Raw genomic sequence first — 26,596 nt, forward strand, 5'->3', positions numbered from 1 at the left:
TGTTTTCTGCAGACTTACTTTTCAAAAAGTGATGTGCAACTGCTCCATCAAAGGAAAAGTGTTATTACAAAGAGGACTAAATCTCTTGCTGTGTGCCTCAAATATACCTTAAAAGGAATATTTAACTATCATTAAAAAAGCTGCTGGCTTGACAGCCGGATTATCTACACAAGAAACCTAATTCTCTACTGCCCTGCACCGTATGCACTTATTTACAGCTGTACTAAATGATTGTAAATGCTTCACAGGGGTTCTCAAACTTCATTGCACCATGACCCCCTTCTGATAACAAAAATTACTACATGACCCCAGGAGGGAGGACTGAAGCCTGAGCCTGCTAGAGCCCCGTCTCCCTGGGTGGAGGGTGGGCAAGTTGGCGGCAAAGCTGAAGCCTAAAGGCTTCAACTCTGGGCAGGGGGCCTGAGCCCTGTCACCCGGGCCTGAAGCCCTCAGACTTTGGCTTTGGCCCCTGTCTGTGGGGCTTGGGCTTGGGCTTGAGCCCTGGGACCCAGCAAGTCTAATGCCAGCTGTGGTGCCCCCATTAAAACGGGGTCATGACCCACTTTGGGGTTCCGACCCGCAGTTTGAGAACTGCTGTGCTACTAAATCAGAATGGTGGCATTTTTACACTCAGTTTGCCTTAGCATTGCACAGACGTAAATGTCTAGGTACAAAACAGTGGAGAATCAGATCCTAGGCCAGAGAGATGGAAGTTTGAGTGTGTGTGTGTGTGTGTGTGTGTGTGAGAGAGAGAGAGAAGGGACTTCCAAGGTAAGCTTTGTTGTTGTTTTCTTAAAAAGAGAATATACAACAGCTGTGAAAATCTCTAGTGTTTTATGCTACAACTCATTCCCCTTTGCCCCATCACGAGAACTGGCGCCCAGCTATAACTGGGAATCTGGCTTCTGTTGTCCAGGTTAGTTAGATACATGCTGCCACTGTTACACTGACCAGCAGCAGCAACTCTGGCATGATTCATGACTTTCTCACACATCTTATCTGAATATCAAGCTGTTTGAAAAAGCGATCTGAAAAATTCCACTTGCCTGTCCAGAAAAAAATTATTTGCCCCAGGAGACCGGGCAAATGGAAAACTGTAAGACTCATTGAAATAAAGCTGCAAATGTTTATTGCAGGCTGTAGTGTTCCTTACCCTGAGTAGTCCTATTGAAGTGAACGGGATTTCTTATGGTAATAAGCTCAACAATTAGCTGTGTTTGCAGACTAGGGCCATACAAGATTTCCTGCCATATGAAGGACAGAGCTATTTGGCAAGCCTGCACACTTCCTTAAATAAAAACACTATTGAATAGTGTTGCAGCCATGTGTTGTTGTAATCCATCAGATAAGTGAAATAAATCTGGAAGGGCAAATGATAAAATGAATAAGAGAAATAATGTTTAAACAAATGAGTCCTGTGGTATGAATTGAATAAAGAAGCAACAAAAGTGATTAATAGCTTGTTATAATGAAGTCACTGGCATTTAATAAGCTATTGACTTTTTCACCATCTCACTGAAAATGTTTTATAATGTAGAAAAATACACACATAATGCAATATTGATTAAGGATGAATTTATAAATTTGGATTCTAGATTCTGTGTCTAGGGGCCAGAAATCTGTTTTTTTGGGAGTATTGACTGTTCTGTAGCCATCCAAAGAGATATTCAAGGTGTAGTTTTTGTTAGAAAAATGGTTTATTTAGAATGACCCTATAAATCAAAGGGCCAAATCCTAATTACTTTTCACATGGGATTTGGCCTATTGACTTCAGTAGGACTACGCAAATGAGAAAGGCAAGAAGGATTTAATCCAAAAGAAAAATAACTAGCTGGGACTGTAAGTGAGAGGAGTCTACAGCTGGGCTGATTCAGCAGCTAGCTTTATTTGTGTGTGTCCCTTCTGCACTGCCAGAGCAGGGCAAAGAATCTGGCCCATTGTACTGATTCATAACATCCTGCTACAATAAAAGATCAGATTCAGTTCCAGTGACTGTATCATTTATTGCTGCATTCACTTGTTTGACTTTAGCTGAATACTATTGCCAAGTATTTGTTAAACACTAAAACAAGTCATTTGGTTCACTCCCAGTAATAATACATATTTGTTTTAGAGAAATACTTGCAAGACTTTAATGGTTGTAAAGGGTTTTGAGATGCTCAGATGAAAGGCACTGAATAAATTCAAAGTATTAGGATATAAACAATAGTAAGTCTGAATGGACTCCTTCTCACCTTCAACTGTAAATAAAGTATCAGATAAGTGCAACATAATATGTATTTTCAGTAGACTGCCTACCTAGCTACCTACCATGAGTGCATACATGTATGCAGTAAATGAATATTCACACACAGTACCATAGTTTCTGTAAACGTACACATCGGCAAACACTGATACATATATGAACGTAATACAGATATTCTTAATAATAAAAACATCTATCTTACCAAATTCTAAAAAATAATAATTAAAATAGAGATTTGTAAGGTCTAATGTTGGGGAGCCTGGACACGTTTTACATAAATGGAAATAGTGCATCGTGAATTAACAGAGTACTGTTGCTGTTTGTTATCAGAACTCCTTATTCCCTAGAATAAAGCTTATGCTCAAATAAATTTATTAGTCTCTAAGGTGCCACAACTACTCCTTTTCTTTTTGTGAATACAGACTAACACGGCTGCTATTCTGAAACCTGTCATTATTTCCTAGAGTAACAGTATAAAAAGTCAAGTATCTTGCACTGTGCTTGGAAGCTAGGGTGTGGTGGGCTGCTGGAGGGAGCAAGTTCAATTGAACTTTTCATTAGCAAAGATTAAAGTTGAATGCAAGTTCAATTGAACAAGTGGAACTTTATTAAAACCTGTGCCCTGCTCGGTCCATGTAGGTGAGTTGCTTTCAGCCTGACTCCACCTGTTCCCTTTCCCCCTGGTGTTTTCTTAATAAACAGCCACTCCAGGAAACATGGGCCCACTGACTCCACTGATCATGATATGATATATCTTCCCTATTTTACAAACATTTTAATATAAACACTAAACAAATAATTAACACCCAAACCCCACACAGTGTCCTTTCAGCCAAAGGTTGCCAGCATGTAGCCAAGTTGGAGTCTAGTCTTTATCACAGACTCAGCTGGTTATCTAGTCTTTGTGACAGTTTGGTTTTGTGAACAGGCAATCACATAGGGAGTGACTTATCTCTGTCTGTCTCCCTATCTCTGAGTCTTACAAACTATTTCTATAGTTTCCTCCCTCCCTGTGCAGTTCACCTCCAGATGTTTCTCTGTTCTGCAATGGTCTCTGTAGGCTCTCTTTGTGTTGTCTCTACTGGCTCAAAGTGCCTCCTGTTTCTTCAGATCATTTGTCTCTCTTGTATAATCAACTTGTATTAGCTCTATGCCACTGCATACCTCACAACTCCTTTAGTACACTCCTTGTGGTGTCTCTTTAGTGGCTGGAGTACCTGTCTCCAGGGCTAGTAGGTCTTTGGCTGATCTGTCAGAATCTAGTGCCTGCTTTCTCTGATTGTTGGCCATCTCCTTTTGGTGGCATCCCCATCCTTCTGGCTGCCACAGGTCTTCTTTCATTGGTAACAGGGTTCTGATCCTTTGCCCCATCAGTGTCTATGCTGAACTGTTTTGGCACCCCTGTGATGGGATATTACCGTATGCCAAAAATGCTAACAAGGGATCTGAACCAGAAGAACAGCCTTGTGTAACAGTCCCTTTGCTGTTTTCACAGTGGTTCTACCTTACCATTACTCTGTGGGTATGCTAGGGAAAAGGGGTGGTGGTCAAAGTCCTATTTGCTTGCAAATTCCTTGAATTCTTCTGAGACAAATAGGAGTCCATTGTCCGTGAACACAGTGTCCAGAATCCCATATCTTACAAAGAGGGACCCCAGTTTGCCAATCACTGACTTGTGATCTTGTGTTCTGCTACTGCAGGCAGACATGGACAAAACTTCATTCCTATGAAGAGCTGTACTCCTTTCAGATTGTGGTGGGGGTCTACCCCACACTGGCGGAAGAGGGGTTAAAGCAGCTCTGGGGAGGCTGCATAGGAGGCAGCCAATTAGGAAAGGGCTTGTAGAGACAGCCAATCAGAACAAGGTTTAGAGAGGCTGCCAGTCAGGGCTTGGTTGGGGCACACAAGAAGGGCGGCTGAACAGAGCAGCTTGAGTCACTCCCTGGAGTTTGAGGAGGGAGGACTGGCTGCCCTGAAGGAGGGGGAAGAGTGAGCACCATGGTCCAAGCAGTGCTGGGCTGGGTCAGGGGAGCATGAGTGAGCTGGCCAACTGCTGCCAGACTGAGGCCCTGATATAAGGGCGGAGAAGGTGCTAGGGCTGTAGGGAAGTGGCCCAGGGAAACAGACGGTGGGAGTTGGAGGTGACGCAGTCTGTGGCCACTGGCTAGAGGGTCCCTGGGCCAGGACCTAGAGTAGAGGGCGGGCTCAGGCTCCCCCTGCTTTGGCCCCAGTTGCCCCTGACACAGGTGCCTAGATCCTGGACTGCAGCCTGCCACTGAGACAAGTGGCTGGACAGAGGGCTGCCCCTCTCCCCCACCCCCCAAGGGCTGTGTCTAGAAGAGGACACCACTGTCCTGAGAGGGACACAGATCCTGATGACAGAAGAGTCGGCAGTGAGATGCCACTAGATGAAGGCGTACCAGCAAACCGGAGCTAATTCCCAGGATGGCCAGCAGGAGGCGCTGTAGAGGTGAGTCAAGCCCCATCACACAGACCCACTGGGGACGGCATGTCTGACTGCTTTGACCTTGTTGGGATCTGCTTTCAGTCCTCTTGCTGTGAGTAAACATCCAATGTACATCACTTCTCAGGGTTTGTCTCATTTTTTTCTGGGTTTGGTTTTATGTACTTGCCCCTGCATTGCTATAGAAAACCTTGTTGTTTTCTGTCATTGGTATGGTTCAGTTTCTGTATCGTTACTCCCTTCACCTACAATAAGGATATCATCTGCAATTATTTTCACCCCAGGCATTCCTTCCAATACTTGGGTGAGTCTTCTCTGGAACACCTCTGGTGCTGTGCTCATGCCCATTGCCATCTGTAGTGACCAAATGGCATTGCAGAGGTTGTCAGCATGCTGGACTCTTTATCCAGGCTTGTGCCAAAATCTGTTCCTCGCATTACAGACCATACCTATTTTGTCTTTGGAAAGTTCTGGTTAGATGCTATCAATTGTGGGTAGTGGATAGTGGCATCTTTTCAATGCCCAGTTCGGTGCCAATGTGTAATTTGTCTGCTGACTTCTTTGCTCTACCATGCTGTTTACTCATGCTGTCTTCTGCAGGTGCTATGATACCCCTGCTCTGCTGACTTTCAAGCTCCTTGCATACTGGAGTACATAGTGCCATTGGAATTAGACTTTGTGGTAAGCACACAGGTTCCAGAGCTTTTCTTTGAGGCATTCATCACCTTTGAAAACATTCCCATATGCTTTTAAAATTGTCTCCATTATCCATGGACTCTTTGTTTTGCTTCTTGTGCTGCAGCTATACAATTCTGATGCTGCATCCTGATCAGACCCATTGCTTATATAGCTGTAATTCCCCAAGAAGGGTCTATGCCACTTACCATCCACCACCACAAACTTCAGCTGGTACCCTCTGTTGTTTTTCAGGTTAGTTACTGTGAGGTCACATTTTCCTATGGGCTGCATTATACTCTTATTGTACATTATTAGCGTGCATCTGCTTTTTGTAATGGGTGTGTTTGAGTCCAATTCACTCCGAAAAAGGATGTAACACTATCTAGCTGAAATCGCAGAGGGTGTTTCCCTGTTAACATTTTTGAATGCACAGAGTTTGGCATTTTCCTTTTTTGCTTTCCTGTTCCAGTGCCAAAATCTGATACTCTCTTTGATTCAACGAGAGTCAAGATGTCATCCCCTCTGACCCATGTGCCATCTTCCTATTGTACAAATCTGCCTGAATCCTTCTGGGACCTTCCTCTGTTCTTGCACATACTGCTACAATGGATCAACTTGTCACATTCCTTATGATGCTGTCCTAGAGTGGGGCACTTCTTCTTTACCTGCTCATTCTGTTTCCCACAGTAAATGCATCTCACTATGAGTATGGAACCCCGGCCACCTGCTATGCTTTGCTCTTGTCTCACTTCATGTACTTCTGGGAGAGTTGTGCCTCTTACAGCTTTCATCCTTTCCCCTTGAGACTTCTGCTATCCATATCTAAATATTTGTTTAATGTAAGATCACCTTACTGGAGCAGCCGCTTCCACTGATTGTGAACCCATGTGCCACAGACTCTCCAGTCCCAAATCAGGGAGCCTGTCAAGTTCCCAAAATTCCATGTAGTAACCATTGCGAGTAAGGCAGTAACACCGGGGTCTATCCCCTCAACTTTGGATTGATCTCCATTGAAAAACTTTTGTTGGGCCACAGTTTTGTTCTGTGCTGGGGCGCAATAGATCCTCAGGGTTCCTAGGACTGCTGTGAGGCTTGAGGCAGTGGTGAACTTCAGACTCCTGCAGACCTCTCTGACTTGTTCCCCAGTAAGGCAAAATCGTTTTCATTCCTGCTGTTGTCATTCTCCTGAATGGCCACGTCTGCGTTCACCTTGAGCTCCTCCTTCCACCAGGTTTGTGTCTGCAAAATCCAGAGCTCCTGGGGGCTTCAGATAGAGTTCTGTGGCTCACACTGCCAAGTGCTGCACTTAAGAGAACTCTCAGCTCCAATGCTGCCATCATGTTTCATTAGGAAAGCGTGAATAATGCAAGTGAAGTTGAAAAAGTGGAACTTTATTAAACCCCTCTGCACCCCTCTGTCCTTTGGCTGAGTTGCTTCCAGCCTAACTGCCTATGTTCCCTGTTTCCCTAGTGTCCCTCAATAACAATCCCACCAGGGAACATGGGCCCTATGACTTCAGTTCCAATGATCATAATACAGGTCCTTCACTGAGTATTCCCAGCCGACAGGAACATTTAAACCCTGGCAGTGAGCATTGTCCACTATTTATCTTTTTATTTAAATCTTACTTTGTGTTGATGTCCTTGTTAGTCCTTCTAATGTTGCATCTGCATATCTGCATGTGATTTGAGCGTTCAGATCTGTGCTCACTCACACCTTGCCTTTGTGCCATGCAAATTTTCAACTGTGCATTTTAAATTGATGGTAGAATACACATAAGGATTCATACATAAAACATCCACAGCTAAATTGCTGACTGCTATTCCCTACCAATAAGTTTTAAAAACATTACTTCAGAATTACAACAACAGAATAAATAGCTTTTCATCTTGCTTTCAGGGGTAGCTCATGCTAGCTTCTGTCATGTTATAGGTCTTTCTGCTGCATGGTATAGAACTACTACTTATTCCAGGCTCATCCATTTTATAGGGACAGACAGGGAATAAATAGCCCTATGAGAACAAGAGCTTGTCTCAAACTGTAACCTTTTTGCTTACAACATCATGAGCTGCTTTTTGACAGTCTCATTTCAAACTGACCTGTAACACTAGTGCAAAATTTTCCTCATGTCACTCATACAGGTTTAAAAAATGATTGGTTTTATGGCTTTTATTAGAATTTGTCAAGGTTTCACATTTGTGGAAGCCTGGGGGCACTAGTATAATGGTACATAATTTTGTGTTTGAAGGAATATCTATGACTAACCAGTTTGGGTCAATAAATCCTTATGTAGCAACACATCCTTATTCCTTCTGGAGGTATTTCCATATTGTTTTTATGCAATAGAATTTTTTTCTTTTATTGGAAATTGTTTCTGATCCCAGAGAATTTCTTGCATATCGAATTGTGGGGAAAAACTTTCAAGCATCCAGGGCAGGTTAACATTCAAATCTGAAACCTATGAAAAGTATTTTACATTAACAAACCTAGACCTGCAGCAATTATGCTATGTGGAGATAAAAATGTGTCTGCTCCTTTTATGAAATGTAGTTTTAAAAAGCGAATATGCAGATAGATATTGGAATAAGCATCTCTGCGAGCTTCTGTTCACTAAGCCTGAATTTTTTAAATATTTAGTTATTTTGGCCAAACTTCTCTAACTTTGGCCCCTGATCCTGCAATGAGCTGCAGAGTACCTAACAGTTATGATGGCTGTTAGCTGGTTGGGACCCTGTTACAGTATTTAATTCACAGTTGAACGCCTAGTGGTTGGTTTTCTGATTTGGCTCATGTTATCAAGACCTAGTGGCAGGCTGTTACTGGTCCAATTGTATCCTGTTTGGTACTTGGTTCAGCATGAAATGGAGGGGTAGAGTAGCTACATTTGTTATATTTGACCTTTAAAGTAGATCTGACACTCAATGTTGTATTAATTTAGGTATGAGTGGGTCTTTTGTGAGAGTCTCAGGATGGATTTAGAACCAATGCAGAATGTAGCTTTCCATCATCTAGTGTGTACCTCACAGGGAACACATTACTCTGGTGTTCCATAGAGTGAACCAGCTTCCAGTCTGTTTCTGGTGAGGTTAAAGGTGTTGATTAGTCTCTACAGAGCCCTTTGTTGTTTGTGTCCCAGGAGATTGCCTTATTACCCGGGGTTCTTTCAACCCAAAGCTCTTGGTAACTTTTATTTTGTGCAAGGTGGTGTCAGGAAATAAATCAGAGGAGACATGGCCATCCAACCGATAGATGGCTGGCACAAACTGGACAACATGAGTGCTTTCACTTAAAGCTAAACTTTACTTAGTCTCCAGCATTTATACACACGTCCACAACAGGTTAGTAAAACACGCCCAACCCTTGATAATTACCAAAGCTGAGTGTGGCTCTCGAGTGGCACAGAGGCAGCCTGTCTGCCGGTGCAGAACACAAGATGCACCCAGAGGGAGAGTCCAGTCCTAAGGAGTCCCACCACCTCAAACTTTTCCCCCTTTATTTATACATTAGTAATAGAATGACATGTCCCCTAAAGAAAACTTGTCAAGCAAGCAGTTTCAATGGTCAGGCAAGAAGCTTTCTTCTGATTATTGATTAACCAGGTGTGGGTTTTTCCCGAGTTTGCACCCTTGAGACCCCAATAGACATTCCCAGGGCACATCCTGCTCTTCTAAAATGCATGTATCAGCAACTTCAACACAGTTCTTATCAGGAAGGGGTGGGGGTCAAGCTGCCCTTTATGTGGCACATGCTCCGCCCCTCCTCCCCCCCCCCCCGCCTTGGTGAAACTGAGACTGCTGAATGGCCAATTTACAGCCTGCTGACTTGGCTACTTTTAGCAATAAGCCAAAGTACTTTCAGGCACTTTACTGGTTTGCCAAAATCTCCCCATACAGCCTCTTTTCTTCCATTCTACTCTAGAAAGAAACATCAGCTAGGATGGCTAGTCCCTACATATGCATGTCACGGGCTGGGGAAAAGCTTTCTTACTAAATGGGCTTTGACTTCCCCTCTTTGTCTGACAGAGCCAAAATGTATTGATAGGGCTTGCAGAAAGCTATGTATATGTGTTTACCATTACTTTTTCTGAGATGTTTACTTGAGGGGGCACGAGGTATTTTTGTATGTAGGGAAGTCTTTTCATTTTCAATTTATTAACAATTTATCTGGTGCTCAGTATTTGTGTGCTCAAATTTATTTTATATGTGCCTAGAGCAGATTGATGGATATATAAGCGAATATATAAAATGTGGCTCACCAGTTCACAAGAAAGGGCTGTCGCCTGGGACAGTATCAAGGCACAGATCTGTAGGAAATTCGACTTCATACTCTGCCTCTTATCTTACTTATGGTAAATCTCTTCCTGGTAGCAGGAATACAGAGCTGATGGAAGAGATGGCCAAAGGAGTTAAGTGCAGAAGTTCGTCAGATGTGCTCAATAACTCATTATATTTCTCTGCTGCACATACAGATATCTTTTTATTTAGATATTTTTAGTCCAGTCTGATAAATTAAACTATGAACACTCTAGAAGAATGGGTTCATATTTGCATATCTACTGGGAACACCACAGATCCAAGGTAGTGGATGTTGGTGGTGTAGTCCAAGGCAGTTGCTTACTGCCAGTGCTGATCCCCTAGGGTCTTATTCAACTCTCATTGTTACCAAAGATTTTAAGGGGGGTTGGATTAGGCCCTAAATCCTCATTGCTGGGCTGAAGAATGGAAAATGGCTCTTCTCAGTAAAATACAGAGCTGGTATCGCAAATGACATATGTTTCAAGATATGTGATTATCCTTTGTTGGAAGTCCACACCTCTGATCAACCAGTGAAACAAATAAGATAAGTAGGCCTACCTCTGTTGAAGTCAATGAAACTATTGAGTGACCCCAGCCAAATGACCTATTGGCCCTTTGGTTATAGACAGTAGTACAGCGGTGCCCCTGATAAAAATGAGCCTGTGAAAGAAAAATGTGGTCGCCTTTTGGTATCACTGTGATGAAGATGCAGGTTAAACCCTTGTACTAACTGATGGTTAGAACCTGGGGAAGACTGTGGACTATATGCTTTGTTCTGTGGTTTTTCAAATGATTCTCTGACAAAGTTCTTTGTATTTTGTGGCTGTCTATCTTGTGGTGCCTTTCTGCATTTTCCATAAACAAAAGATTATAAAATGAATAGGTCTGTGCTTTTAAATGTAAGTCAGTGTTAACAGTTGATGGCATATTCCATCCAGAATTCTCCCAAAACAACTATCATGCACATTTTGTAAAACGTCACTCCCACTTTTATTTCAGTTTTCTAATTCTAATTCACAGTGACAAGAACACCCCGAAAAACATCACACAGCAACTTTGCATTGAGAAGGCTGTTAGGCTTGCCCCCATGACTAACAGGAAGCACTCTGGTGTTTATAGCAGCTGACAGGGTTTTTTTCAGTGTGCCTCAGTTGAGCTAGTGCTTATTTGATCAGCAGTCTATTTTTCTGAAGTGATCTCCACAGTGCATAAGATTTATGGCAATGTGTACTTTCATTATGTACCAGTGTTACTATGCAAGCTCACTGTATCTCTGTCAGAGGAAGAACAGAGAGCTTCTCAGAATAAGCTTTCAGTATTATCTTTGAACATATGTTCTTGATTAAGTAAGATGAGGAAAATCTTAGTTTTCCTCCCATTTGGAGGTTAAAGTGGAGGCCTTGTCTAAAAACAGATTGTGGTAAATGATGGGTTTATTTGACCATTATGTCAACATTATTGATTTGAAAATAAATAATTAATAGGTTTATTTTAATTACATCATCTTTAAAGCTGTTCTCAACAAATAAGCAAATAGTTCAGAAGTGATCTGGGGCTGTTTTTGGAAATGATGAAATAATAGGAAGGAACAGAGAAAATGCCTCCCAAAATGTGACTTTATGAGAAGAGCTGGATGAACAATGTTCAACACACAACATATTTGGCAAATGCCACCATTGTTAGTCAACAGATTGGACACAAATTTGAAGCTGTTAAATAAATAAATATGTTTAGCAATCCACAGGCTGAAGTTTGTTAGAAAATAAACTATATGTGGTGAATCATAGAATCATAGAATATCAGGGTTGGAAGGGACCCCAGAAGGTCATCTAGTCCAACCCCCTGCTCAAAGCAGGACCAATTCCCAGTTAAATAATCCCAGCCAGGGCTTTGTCAAGCCTGACCTTAAAAACCTCTAAGGAAGGAGATTCTACCACCTCCCTAGGTAACGCATTCCAGTGTTTCACTACCCTCTTAGTGAAAAAGTTTTTCCTAATATCCAATCTAAACCTCCCCCACTGCAACTTGAGACCATTACTCCTCGTTCTGTCATCTGCTACCATTGAGAACAGTCTAGAGCCATCCTCTTTGGAACCCCCTTTCAGGTAGTTGAAAGCAGCTATCAAATCCCCCCTCATTCTTCTCTTCTGCAGGCTAAACAATCCCAGCTCCCTCAGCCTCTCCTCATAAGTCATGTGTTCCAGTCCCCTAATCATTTTTGTTGCCCTTCGCTGGACTCTCTCCAATTTATCCACATCCTTCTTGAAGTGTGGGGCCCAAAACTGGACACAGTACTCCAGATGAGGCCTCACCAATGTCGAATAGAGGGGAACGATCACGTCCCTCGATCTGCTCGCTATGCCCCTACTTATACATCCCAAAATGCCATTGGCCTTCTTGGCAACAAGGGCTCACTGCTGACTCATATCCAGCTTCTCGTCCACTGTCACCCCTAGGTCCTTTTCCGCAGAACTGCTGCCTAGCCATTCGGTCCCTAGTCTGTAGCTGTGCATTGGGTTCTTCCGTCCTAAGTGCAGGACCCTGCACTTATCCTTATTGAACCTCATCAGATTCCTTTTGGCCCAATCTTCCAATTGGTCTAGGTCCTTCTGTATCCTATCCCTCCCCTCCAGCGTATCTACCACTCCTCCCAGTTTAGTATCATCCGCAAATTTGCTAAGAGTGGATGTTTTATAGTCACAGTTGGACATTTGAGCTGTGTAATTGGTTGCTTAGGACACATGATATCACTTTGTCTTCCCTGACAAACATTTCAAGATGGCTGCGTGAGCACTTCTGGTGTGAATATAGACTTGTATGAGTATATCTGAGACTTTTCTTACATGAATACTTGCAGAAAAAAACTAAAAAGGGGTTTTGGATGCTGCACGATTAGCTGTATGTAAGTACAAGAAAAAAATTAATTTTAAGAAAAACGTTTGTGCATGCATATTATCTTCTACTTTCAAATCAGCCTGCTGGCCTACATCCAAACTAGTCAATGCCACCATCTTTAGCATCTATTCCCAGAACTTCAACAGCCCTTAGAACATTCTAGGACTTAATTACGTCACACCACCAACCAACAACAGTTGACTGCACTGTAATGGTGCTGTCCAAAGTTATCACATTTTATATTTATGCTTCCAAAAGTGAACTAAAAACAGTAGGCCCTGATTTGTGTGAATGTATTTGGGGTAAACCTTCCTGTGAGCAGCTGTGTGGATCGTTAGAAAGTCAATCTCTGGGCTTAAAATAAAGGATGAATTTCAAATTCAGGAAAATTATTTCTTTATTTAAATCAAGTGTCTAGTTCAGGCCCTGGAGTAAGCTGGTTGAAGTTTATTAAATTTGAGTGCAGTTGTACTTGTACACCAGGGGTGAAATCCTGGCCCCAGATAAGTCAATGGGAGTCTTGCCATATAAGTCACTGGGCCAGGATTTCATCCCAAGGCTGAACTTGGCTCAGGATCTTGAACCAGGTGTCTGATTCAAAAAAGGAAAATACACAGTTCTGCTGCTATGTGGGTTCATTCATACTGGTGGTGAGTGAGTTTTAGATGAGTTCCGTAGGCATTTATACAAAGAAACAAAAATATGGGTTTAGGGAAGTACCCCTTTCTTGCCCAATCATATATGTGAACAATTTCTTTATAAAGAAAATGCACTAAGTTTTTTCCCTGCAATATACGACTGTGCAAAACATGTACAATCATTGCTTTTTTTCAGCGTGTTCACTTCTGACACACAATTTATTCTTCTGCACTCCTCAAATACCAGACAATTCTCTACTCTCTGCTCCTTGTCTCTCTATACCGGGAAGTAGGTTTGTCTCCCACTCTGTCCCAACCATCTGGATCAGCCTTCTGGAATCTCTGTAACTATTTTCAAATCTTGTCTCAAGCTCTTTCTCTTCAATCTATGATTCTTAATCATGTCCCTAATGAAACAATCAAATTCTAATTCCTGGCCATCCCAGTTTCCATGTATTTTGGGCATTCTCTCTGAAATGTAGCTTTTTCACCCCCTTTCACACTCTCTCTACCACATCTACAGCTGCTTTCAGTATGGTATAACCTCTATAGTTTACATGTATTTACTTGGATGAATAACACCACTGTATTGTATATTGCTATATTATTTACTGTGTTCACATTTATAAAATTATTCACACAAATGGATTATCTTTAAAAGATGAAAAATGACTTCTACATGAGGCAAGCATAACACAGCTTCTTATAGTCCTTATAAAATCCCATTACAACACTTTGCACTATACTGATGTTTTTGTAAGTGGTATTATTTGGGCAATTACTGTAGAATATAGTAGTATATTTTGAGAAGAATGGCTCAGCCACAGGGAGCCTCACTATTCGCTCATCAGATAGAATTGTTGTCTATGTGAACCACGGATCTCGTTCAATTCTCTACTGCAGTAATGTACAGCACACACATTTAGTGAGTATAGCTATTGAATGAGGGACTCCTTTAATTAGTTATGCCCATGCATGTCTGGAGGACAAAAAAATCCAGATACATATATAAAGTTTACTGTAATGCATATAAGTAAAATAGGTACATTTTTGCAGTGCCTGTTCTGGGTACAGGAAAGCGACAGTTCTCTGTGCCCCTGATTCCAAAACAGGCAGAGAGGATTGAGGAGAAGATTCAAAGAACCCAAACAAGCTTCACACGAAATGGAGTTAGTTTAGTTTCATTGTTTTAAACCCAAACGAACTGAGTCTTAACACAGGTCAATGTCAGTCTAACCTAAAACCAGCTGCCTTCTTCCACTGTCAGCTCCCACACCCTGGGGATTCTCTTAAAGCCACAGTACCACCTAATCGCCCTTTTCCAGTTTTTTAGCACAAATATATTTGTGTGTGTGTGTGTATATATATATATATATAAATAAAATCAGAATGATCTCAGCAGTCTTCTGTAAGTCTTTTAACAGGTCACCTTTGATGCAATGACCATCTAAATTCTATATTTGCTGTATTATTGAAGTTGTTCTTATTACAGTAACGCCACAGCTCTGGTGGTGACAGTATCTTGGCTTCCGTTCTGAATTTTGTTCTAAATTTAGGATTCCTCTTCACTGCTCTCCTGGAAATTGTTAGTTCTGCCCTGCTCTGCTCTGTCTCAATATCTCTGTCTCCCTCTCACATTATTCTACTTTCAATGCTCTCATGAATTCCTTGTGTCCACCGTCATCAATCTCAAATATGTCCTGGACATGTTATTGCCAGTCTTGCAGACAGAGGCAAACTGCATTAGCTGTTGACACTATGGAGAAGCTTGAAACAATTGCATTGCAACAAGCTCTGCTTCTGAAGCAAGGAAAAGTCTTCTCTGCCTCTACCAACGACTCCAGGTCTATTACGGGCAGGTCATCCATACTTACCAACTCCTCTCTAGATATAGGAGTAAAATAGCTGCCAAGTGGTGTCAGCATGAGGAGAGATGAGCATGTGCTGTTGTATGAAATTTTAATGTATTGGGAGCAACATTTAATTTTATTCTCATCAGGCCTTTCATTAGCATGCTGCTAGAGAGATATATTTAACTGCATCCGCAGTGCCACCAGTCATGTTGTGTGAAATGGCTTGTCTGCTACATTCAGTATCTCTGGTCCTCCAGGCTTCAGGAGATGTGATACAGAGGGCTTGTCTACATTTAAAACACTGCAGTGGTGCTATTGTAGTGCTTCAATGAAGACACTACCTACCCTGATGGCATGGTATCCTGTTGGCATAGGCACTCCACCTACTGGGGAGGTGGTAGCTAGGTAGACAGGAGAATTGTCCATTGATCTAGCACTGTCTACACCGTGGTTAGGTCAGTTTAACTGCATGGCTCATGAGTATGGATTTTTCACACTCCTGAGTGATGTAATTATATTGACCTAATTTCTTCGTGTAGACCAGGCCAGAATATACTTACTTTAGACAGAGGGAAAAATAATCCCCATGGAAGGGTGGGTCATGGAGGCTGCAATAGAAATTCAGAATCTTTCTTGCTCTTTGACTGATTTTAAAACTAGACCAGGTCTCTAGTGGCCAAATATCCTTATTTATTGTGGCCAAAATGTGAGCTCCTTCACTTTGTTTAGGCTCCTAAATTTTTAGAAGTGTCAAGTCCCCACTAAAGTCAGGACACTTATTTGGAAGCCTAACTTTAAGGGTGCTTTATTTATTTAGACTTTTTTTATAGTATCTATTCCTGAGATCCTCAAATATGTATACATATATTTAAACAATTTTTTTTAAATCCAAAAATAATCAAATCAGATCAGATCAAAAATAATGTTCATCCAAAACAATAATCCTCTTACATATATCTAACTACTAAACATGCCTCAACTCTCTCTCTCTCCCTCCCTGCCCCCCTCCAAAAAACAAATTCCAGAAAAACACAATGAGCCACATCTCAGGCAGAATGAGTTCTAGATTCAAAGATCCTTCACAAAAAATGACCTCCCAACACCTCTCTTTTAAATCAAGGGGTTGAACATCTCCACTTAACTGCAGTAGGTATCACAAAAGGACACAAGCCATCTCTTAGTTAGCTAGGTCTCATACCAGTTAATGATTTAAAATCAAAGACAACTCTGCTGAAAATCTCCCAGATTAGGGAGCGCCAATTTGGCATCCTTCATCCCCAAATCTCACCAATTTGAAGTGGTGTCTTTCAGAAACACTACTTATTAAGCAGGAAGTTACATATTGTGTCAATTTGTTTCTGAATTCTTCTAAGATTTAGAGCAACACATCCCACAGCAGGGCACATTGTAGTAATGTAACCTCAAGGTGGCATAGACATAGGTAGTACTGGTAGCAAGGTCTGCATCCAAAAAACAAACAAACAAAAAGGTTGCTTGCCCCAGAATAAGAGGTTTGAGACTCTGTGATAATTAGCAAGATCATCTGTATTAAGCATTCATTCTTCGTGGACAGTCAGACAATTGTGTGCTTCAGTGTAGTTTGGAGAGGACCTTCTTTTGTGGGAGCTTTTTTATTGTCAGCGGTAGAACAAGGCGTTCCTTGCTATCTCAGCCAGCTAGGAGGAACATGAGGCCAGAGGCACAGATGAGGAAAAGTTCTGGGTCACAGTCGCAACATAAGCATCTAAGAACAATTGAGGAAATGAAATTAATTAGTGGCCTAAGCCTGTAATTTATTGGACAAATGTTCAAATGTGGCTGGCATTAAGTGGAGCTGTTGCTGGCAGTCTCAGTAAAGAGGGGTAGAGAGAATGAACGATCTTCTGACCACTATCTGTTATCTTCTCAAGAGGTGATCCTTCCAGATCAAAGTTGAGGCACACTGGCAGAGTATTTTGAAGAAGGTTACACTGCCCCAGCCCCTGATGTGCTTGTTCTGGGAATAAATAGGTGACTTCACGGTTGTCAATCCAGTATCTTTCATAAATAGTAAATTCACTAGTTTTACCTCCTCACCTCCCCCGGAAGAATCCACCCCACCCAATTCCAGTCCCCCATATTATCAGATGTGTAAATACCAACAAAGGTTTTCAAGTCAAGAATGGATTTTATGACAGTGACAGTTCTTGGGGTAACCAGGCCTGAGAGTTCCCTTGTTACCTACCTGCCTTCAGGGTGAGGGAGCCTTGCTTGTGCTTAACTGGGTGTCAACTCCCTGACACCATTAGCCTATTAGTTCCCAAGCACTCTCCTCCGGTCTGGCTAGCCCTTACTTTGCCTTGCAGATTAAAAATAGGTGGGACTCAGGGACTGGGGTACTTTGAAGCATTCCCTGCCCCATATCCACTGAGCGCTCTCAGAAATACCAGATCTGCTATCCCTAAATGTATAGTCTGACTCAACTTGTCTGACTCAACTCAGGATCAGCATCTTGCTTAATATCACAGTACTTACTCTGATTTTCACTGTAAATATATCTGTTTTATTATCAAAGATTTAATATTCAAGTGATTGTGAGTAAGAATATCGGAAACAAATGATTACTTATAAAACAAAATCATCACGTTTTCTAGAGATGAAACTTAACTAACCTTCTGTCCAAAAATGTTTATCTCACCCACAAAGTCCTCTGTAGCATTTCAACCAAGATTGTCTAGAGCTCCTGTTTTTCATGAATGAAAACACACTGCCATTAAATTCCTAGGTGCAGGATGATGGGGTATCTTCTTTCTCTCAAAGCTTGTTTTGTTTTTCTTGTGTGCTGCTTCCATGTTGACTTCATATCTTGGCTAACTTCTGATTTTGTATGTAAATGTGTATCAATTATGTTAGCTTACAATACTTAATTTACATCTGCCAGAGAGAGAGAGAGAGAGCGCTGTTTCTTACCTCCTGGTCAAGTGAAAACCTGTGGTTCACCCCTGCCTTGATACAGACTTTAAAATAACATTTTCAGTATTTAAACATAACTCCTTATATAGCATTTGTACATACATTTCACAATGATATTAGTGACCATTGTGACTCCAGTTTTTATTTAAGACCTCACATGATATTGTTTGGTGAACCAGACAATACATATATACGTACCAGAATCAAGATATTTTGTAACCCAGTTAGCAGCAAGGGGTTCTCGGGTCAGTGTGTCACACAGTGAGTCCCAAAAAATGAGCTGCAGTCTACCAGTGGATCATGACCCTGCAGAAGTTCAAATTCATACAAGTTCATATTGTACAGTATTAGTTATCTCTCTGTCCCTGTATGTCTCTTTGTGAGTTTGTCTCATCTCTCAATTCTTGTGACTGTCTGCCTATCGTTCGTACACCCACACCATTTTGTATTTGCTTCCATATAATAAACAGATGTGCTGGAATTGTCTATACAATTCATTAACTGGCTTTTTAAAAGGGAAACTGAGGTTTAATTGCTGTAACAATTACAAGTTTTCAAACTTGCTTTCCAATTCAGTTGCACATATCTGCATGCTAAGAATTGAGATTACAGTATATAGACACATTGCACAAAGACAGTTGGGGGATTCATAGAACAATTTCTGTGCTAAGTACAATGCTGCACTTCCAAACACCTCCTAATTTCACACCTTATAACATCAGTCAAGTGAAATAATAAAGATGAGGGTTGGAAATAATGCTGCTGCTCAAAGTATCATGGAGATCATGATATGCAAACGGTCATATCTGCTTTTTGATCTGGCAAGTTTGTTTCCAGTGGGGTAAATTAGGAAAAATGATTGCAGATACATTTTTGTCTATGTTGCAACTGTTGCACAGGTAGAAGCCTCAACTGCTTAAAAATATCTGATGAAAATAGCAGTTTTTAGTTTTGCACTTTGTTTAATGTTAAACAAATAATTGTGATTAAAAAAAAATCCATCTACCAGTGTAGATTGTAGTGCTTTGATTACAGTGGATGTAGAATACTGGGCCTTTAGGTGTAATGCGACCTAATTAGTTTATTAAATACTAATATGTTAATGTCCATGTTTAAATTTAGTTGTGTAGTTTTGCTTTTGTGATTATGTATTAACCTCCACTGAGTATTATCATCCCATTTTGTGCTGTTAAGGATCACTGTACCAGTGGAAAAGTTGCCCTTGGAAGGTTTTTTTTGTTTGTGGGGTTTTTTTTTTAACATAAAACTACGAGACTACAGAATGAAAATGCAGAAAGTGCAACTTGAAAAGTAATTTCATGGGCTGTAGTATTTTGATGATAAATTCTTGGATATCAAAGGGAAAAAGACAGTTTTCTGCTCCTAATTTTGTCCTTAGAAAGTGATTGTATTGAATTTGTTGTGGGATAACTATATAGCTTAGTTCCTATTTTTCTACTATTTACTGAAGAAATTATTTTTATTTTTAAAGTTTCAATTTGCTCTAGATTTTGAATTTTTTAATTGACTATTTTTGATGCACGTGGTCTTAAAAATTGTCTGATCATTTTGATACATCTGTCTCTCTCTTTCCCTCACCCTCTGTGGAGCTTTCTTCCTTTAGGGCTTAATTCTGCATCACTCAAGTCAATGGGAGTTTTTCCATTTACCTAAATAGGACCAAGATCAAGTCCTTGGTTTCTGCATCCTCAAGGAAGACAACAAAAGGTCCTAGTGAGCAGCAAAATGTCAGGCTCACAGGCTGGATTGCTATACAAGTGCAGACCACTGCAGACATGCCTACTGATGAGCACTTTGAGTAATGGCTGTAGGTGCTGGTGGAAAGTGCTGCCGAGCACAGGTTCAAGGTAGTGGCAACTTAAATTGAGAGAGCTCAAATTCACAACTTCCACATGGCATTAGTTTCAAATTCTAGCACGGTTCGTTCCAGCCTAACTTCAAATTGTCATTAGATCCATGGAGTATGTAAAGCCATAAGCAAGGTTCCTAGCATCCTGGACCATCCATTCTTTGGCTTTGTCCAGTTTCTCTCTGCTTTTGAAACCTTAATCCCACATTGTGAGTTATTTACAGGTTAAAGCAGACAACCTATACACACAAATGAGTTCATTCTGTGTTTCCAAAAGGTGAGAGATGTAGTACTCTGTCAGCATTGAATGTCTTTTCAGGTTGGCCCTGGGGATATTGTTTCTTAGCTCCAGCCCTTGTAAGAGTCCAAACAGCAAAGAAATGAAAAATCTTTGTCAGCTAGCTTTATTTCCTTGTTCCAGCATTCAAACCAATGGGATGAGGCCTTCTGAATTTACTTCTCCATGGGTGGATGGGGCAACCAACAAAGCTTTCGTCATATAATGGCCCACTTAATTTCGATAGTCCTCCTGGATGGGTAGGGGGAGCCACTCTTACAGTCTGCGCTCACAAGTTCAGAACAAGTATTTTTACAATTATACAACAAATTTATTTTCTACCTTGTAGCATGGGAAACAGACATTACAACTAAGATTAATGCATGCAGCAACTTACAAGCATTTCATAGAGATTAAACACATTCTTACAAGTTGAACAATATTAACGTATAGGTGAGCTGGTCTGGTTTCCATACAAATTTGTCATTGCTCAGCTGATGTCTACAGACTTTGCAAGAGCTGGCACCTGGTTTACCAGCATCACACTGTGAGCGAGCATGAAGCCTGCAGGCAAGCACATTTGCTTCTGCTCTGGTTTGGAATCGAACATTGTGTTAAGGTAGAGTTTGGCTTACCCTATTGCAGAGGTCAGCACCACCATGTTGCGTGGTGGACACTTGACAAAATTACCCTATTTAGTGATGGACATTGTAGGGGTTATGTCATTCAGTCATTCAACGTTTTTTGAAAAATTACCTTGGGACCTCAAAATTTTTACCACGGACACTTGTGTCTGTGTATGGACACATTGCTGACCCCTGCCCTGTTGTCAGCTCAGCTGCCTTATTTTCTCTATCACCATAATCTGGTGCAGAATTGTGACTTGTGTGGTGAAGATTCCTTTTTATGCAAGTTTCTTCCAAACTCTTTCCTTCCTTTTGGGAAGCAGGAATTACTCAGATGCACAGATCTTTTCCAGTACCTTTTAGCATAGGCAGAACCTTGGTGTCAATGAAAAGAACAATCAGTCAGTGAGAATACAACATATTTCCTAAATGTTTAAAAGGAACTCAAACTCCATCAATAATAAACAGTCTTGAATGCATATGCAGTTTCAGCTTCTTCGTCCTGGATTAAGGCAGGATTTACCCCTTTGGGCAGTAGCAGATTCTTAATTACAGTGCTCCATTTGGGCTTAATGTGTCTCTGCAGTGGCAGCACATACCCTCTCCTGCAGCTTGCACAGTCTCTTCTCTAATGGCAAGTGTGTAGTGTGTACTATATATATGTATGTATTTGAATTCTGATGAAAACCTATCTACTTAAGGTGTTCTAGTTTAGGAATCCCTTGTCCAATTCACTTCAAATTTTGCAGAGTCCCAAATCTGACCTCCAGTCTTAAAATAAAGATGATTTTGAGTGGATTTTTGAGGAGAGGGTGGTAATTGGACCTATTATGGAAACACAGTTGCAGTCTTAACTATGAAGTGTCTACTGGGACTCCACAATATTCGTTACTTGTTTCTTTCTCTGTCTTTTGTCTTCGGCACAAGGTAGCTGTTTAAATGACTGCTTATCTCAACGTACTACTGTTTCCTAATACTGTGCTCATTTCATTGTCCTGCAAGACCAAATAAAGAAAAGAGTTTGTAATTCTCCCCGATGCTACATTAAATTTATCTGAGCTGAATATGCTTGAAATACCTAAATTGTTTTAAAACTAAACCAAGCTCAACAAATAACTTACTCTTGTTCATGCATGAGGGAAAACTATACACCTAATTATGAATCCTTTGTTGCTGTTCTGCTCAACCATATGTTAAGATTTAAAGCTTTAATTCTTTCTCTAAACTGAGCTCTCACTATAGAGAAAGGAAGAGTTGTGCAAAGTTACACACACTTTGTAAATTATTTGCAAAAATATGCGGGCTGATCACACACTACTACTTGAGGCAAAATTCCCAGTGCCCAGATAAGAAGCACTGGATCAGGCACTATGTTTTTGCAGCAAACTGTGTTTCATTTTGAAGCCTTCATTAATTAAGGGATAATGTTTGTGGGTGAAGAATAAACAGGGCAATAAATGTTTTCTTAAACTACCCGTTTCCCTCCTCTTCGGACAGAGTTCAGAATAAACTGCATACGATGGTAAGCCTTCAGAAGCCTTGTCCAAACTAACCTTTTTACATCTTAAAAAAGTCTGACTCTTGCTACTTCTAGTTCAGCTCTACCAGTGGTGGCAGTAGTGGGAGTACTGTGCAGATAGGGCACCTGTGGCCAGGGCCATCCCTAGATCAAATGGCATCCCAGGTGAGGAGTATCTTTGGTGCCGCTTCCACCATTTTGTTAAATTTTTGAATTCCTTATTTTTTATTGCATTTGTAGCCCATTTCACAACTTTGATGCGTTATTTGCATGCATGATTTATCCCCGTCATACAAGAAAATAAACTGCACACTAGGATCTGTAAATATGTATTTATTCATGCCATATATAAGCAAATAAAAAAAGTTTCCTCTAAGCTTATAGAAACTTTTTAATTTTAAGAATAACTAAAATGTACTAACATCAGGAAATTGAACTGTGCACTAACATTGTGTGGACCAGTATTAAACAGTGTTACAGTAGGTGACAGCCTTAAAATGTTAACCCTAGTCCTTTAGTTCCAAAGGTCATTTTTCTTGCCTTTGCCCTTGCAAATTGAAGCATGCCATCAGATCAAAGACTGGCCAATGGCATTTTCAAGTGATAAAATAGCAAGCAATTTCAGTCTCTCATTGGCCATCATCAACTAAAGATGTGTTTTAAGGAGCCTGAGCTTCAAAAAGCTGCACTCACCACTCATGACTGTGACCGTCAGCGTGAGCAGAATTCTCAAAGCTATCCACACATTAGGAAAAGTGTCCTTTAGCGCTGCATCATCACGTCTAAGTGGCAGTAAAGGTAGCCCGTTAGTCTCTCATGAGATCAATCATCTAAATTTAAAGATATCACGTAATCAACCAAATAGACTTGGTTTTTCATGTTAGCAACTTGGGATAGTTTTTCCAATGCTTATTGATCAAATGAACAAACACTAGAAATATATCCATGCAAAAGTTAAAGTTGAGGTTTTAACTCTCAAGTTTGGAAATTTATTATTAGTGGTGAATTTTTCTTCGGTGTCTAGTGCAAGCAGATCAGGAATTGTTTGTCATGCAGTTAATGGGGCTGCAGTCTTTCCCCCACTGGCATTTTCTTGATACTACAAAGATGGGCACATTACAGTACACAACTTCTCCCATGCCCTCATATTTTTATCCATGGATGGTTTGTGGGCTATGTCCATTTTGGTTTCTTAGCAAAATAAAAAATATAGTTAAGATGCTTGTGAAAGTTCCAGTCTCCCATACGGTTGACCTATGATGCCCTCTCCTTCTCTCCCCACCCAATTCCTCTAAAAAGCTCCCTGCTTTTTATTCCTCCAAGTTGTTTGTCTATGCAGCCAAATTCTTCTAGTTCCACTGAATGAAGGACAGTACCTCTTGAAGGGTGTTGTCTTAGGTAAGGATTCCAATGAAAAATTTGTAGTGAGGTGTCTTGAGTTGAAGTTATTTGTTCTGACAGGGAAGGTAACTGTTGCATACTTTGTGTTCAATACAGCACTTGAAGTAATCCCTCCTATTACTTGCTTTCTTCACTGTTTCAAATTCTGGCCAGGTAATTTTAAAGACTGTGACTATCCAATCAACATTTTATTGTAAAGTTGACTAAGCCTGTCTGGCTACATATGTAAAAATGAATTGTGTTCTCAGTCCAGTTCTTCAGAGGCAGTTATCCACAACATAAAACAACCTAGTGGATGCTCTTGCTGGCTGTCTCAGCGGAAAGGACAAATACTGAGTGAATATGTGAACTGAAACTATCCTTTTATCCTATAAGCTATCTCTCCAGGTCAGAAATCAGGCCCACTGTTAGAGTTGTGCGAAGAAGCTTACTCTAAATTTATTCAGGCTGTACGTGGTCTGTGGACAAACAGAGTTAGTTCTCCAGAGCTGTCAGTTTGGCACCTTTCACAAACACTAAATTCACTAAAACAATGAGGAGTACTTGAGGCACCTTAGAGACTAACACATTTATTTGGGCATAAGCTTTTGTGGGCTAAAACCCACTTCATCAGATGTGTGGAGTGGAAAATACAGTAGAAAGATATATATAAAATATATACATACACACATAGTACATGAAAAGATGGGAGTTGCCTTACCAATTCTAACAAGACAATTCAATTAGTGGGCTATATGCAATAGGAGGAAAAATCACTTTTGTAGTGGTAATTAGGATGGTTACCTGTTTCAAACAGTTGACAAGAAGGTGTGAGTAACAGTAGGGGGAAAATTAGCATGGAGAAATTAGTTTTTAGTTCTTGTAGTGACCCATCCACTCTGTCTTTATTCAGTCCTAATTTGATGGTGTCCAGTTTGCAAATTAATTTGAGTTCTGCAGTTTCTCATTGGAGTCTGTTTTTGAAGTTTTTTTGTTGAATTGCCACTTTTAAGTCTGTTATTGAGTGTCCAGGGAGGTTGAAGTGTTCTAATGTTTTAATGTTAATGTTTTAATTCTTGACGTCTGATTTGAGTCCATTTAATCTTTTGCATAGAGACTTGGCCAATGTACATGGCAGAGGGGCATTGCTGGCACATGATGGCATATATCACATTGACAGAGACAAACACCTACAGGATCTCTATCAAGAGTTCTTAAAACTGCAGTACCTACGTGCTGAAGTGAAGAAACAGATTGAACGAGCCAGAAGGGTACCAGAAGTCGTCTACTACAGGACAGACCCAACAAAGAATGTAACAGATGCCATTAGCCGTCACCTTCAGCCCCCAACTAAAGCCTCTTCAGCGCAACATCAAGGATCTACAACCAATTCTGAAGGACGATCCCTCACTCTCACAGATCTTGGGAGACAGACCAGTCCTCGCTTACAGACAGCCCCCCAACCTGAAGCAAATACTCACCAGCAACTACACACCACACAACAAAAACACTAACCCAGGAACCTATCCCTACAACAAACCACATTGCCAACTCTGTCCACATATCCATTCAAGGGACACTGTCATAGGACCTAACCACATCAGCCACACCATCAGGGGCTTGTTCACCTGCACATCTACCAATGTGATATACGCCATCATGTTCCAGCAATGCCCTTCTGTCATGTAGATTGGCCAAACCGGACAGTCTCTACGCAAAAGCATGAATGGACGTAAATCGGATGTCAAGAATTGTAACATTCAGAAACAAGTTGGAGAACACTTCAACATGTGAACACAGAGCAAATACAGATGACAGGACCAAACAAACTTTTAAAAAGCTTGTCAGAATATGAGCATGTTCAGGACATAGTGCTCTCATTTTTTAATAATGGTTTATGACACTACAATATTGGTTTAAAATATTTTATTATTACAATAGCTAATTTTTCAGATTTGATATTTCAGCCATTGCACATTGTATCAAGTTGAAACTCTTCTTTTCAGGGCAGTTTCCTTAGGTTCTTGTCATATTCTTTGAATCCTGTCAATTTCAGCATAATTCTCCAAATTTTATGATGCAGTTTGAACAGACAAATGGAGCACTTATGACTGTATCTAAAGTGGTTTATCACTGCTTTTATTTTCAACATCTTGATTTTCATTTGACTCTGGAGAATTTCAGTGATACAAAAGGTTCAGAAGATATGACCTATGAGGAAAGGGTTATAAAAATGGGGCATGTTTAGTCTTGAGAAAAGAAGACTGGCGTGGGGTGGCATGGGACATGACAAGTCTTCAAATACGTTAAGGGCTGTTACAAAGAAGATGGTGATCAATTTTTCATCATGTCCACTGAAGGTAGTAATCTGGTTAACCTGCAGCAAGAGAGATTTAGGTTAGATATTAGGAAAAACTTGCAAGCTATGAGGATAGTTGAGCACTGGAATAGGTTTCTAAGGAGAGGCTGTGGGATCCCCATCATAGGAGGTTTATAAGAACAGGTTAGACACATATCTGTCAGGGATGATGTGGGTATACATGGTATCGCCTCAGCGCAGTGTGATGGACTAGATTGTCTTTTGAGGTCCCTTCCAGCCCTATGTTTCTATGATTCACAAAACTCACTTTTCAGGATTTGATCATCTTGGTTCGTCTGTATTATAACAGGCCAAAGCTTGGCATACATGGAGTTGCCAATGCTCATCTGATTTTTTTTCATACCAAAAATGGTTTATTCTTAAAAGCTAGAGCTCTGTACATCACAATTTAAGGAAAAATAATTCTACTTTTATCCTTAAAGCTAATTTGCTGGCAAATTCTAATCCTGTTTCTAATCTGCTTTGATTGAATACTCTATTTTGTCAGCTTTCCAAAACTTTTAATGGCGTTTAAAAGCAGCTGA

This window comes from Lepidochelys kempii, chromosome 4, assembly GCF_965140285.1.
Source record: "Lepidochelys kempii isolate rLepKem1 chromosome 4, rLepKem1.hap1, whole genome shotgun sequence".
Taxonomy (NCBI): Eukaryota; Metazoa; Chordata; order Testudines; family Cheloniidae; genus Lepidochelys; species Lepidochelys kempii.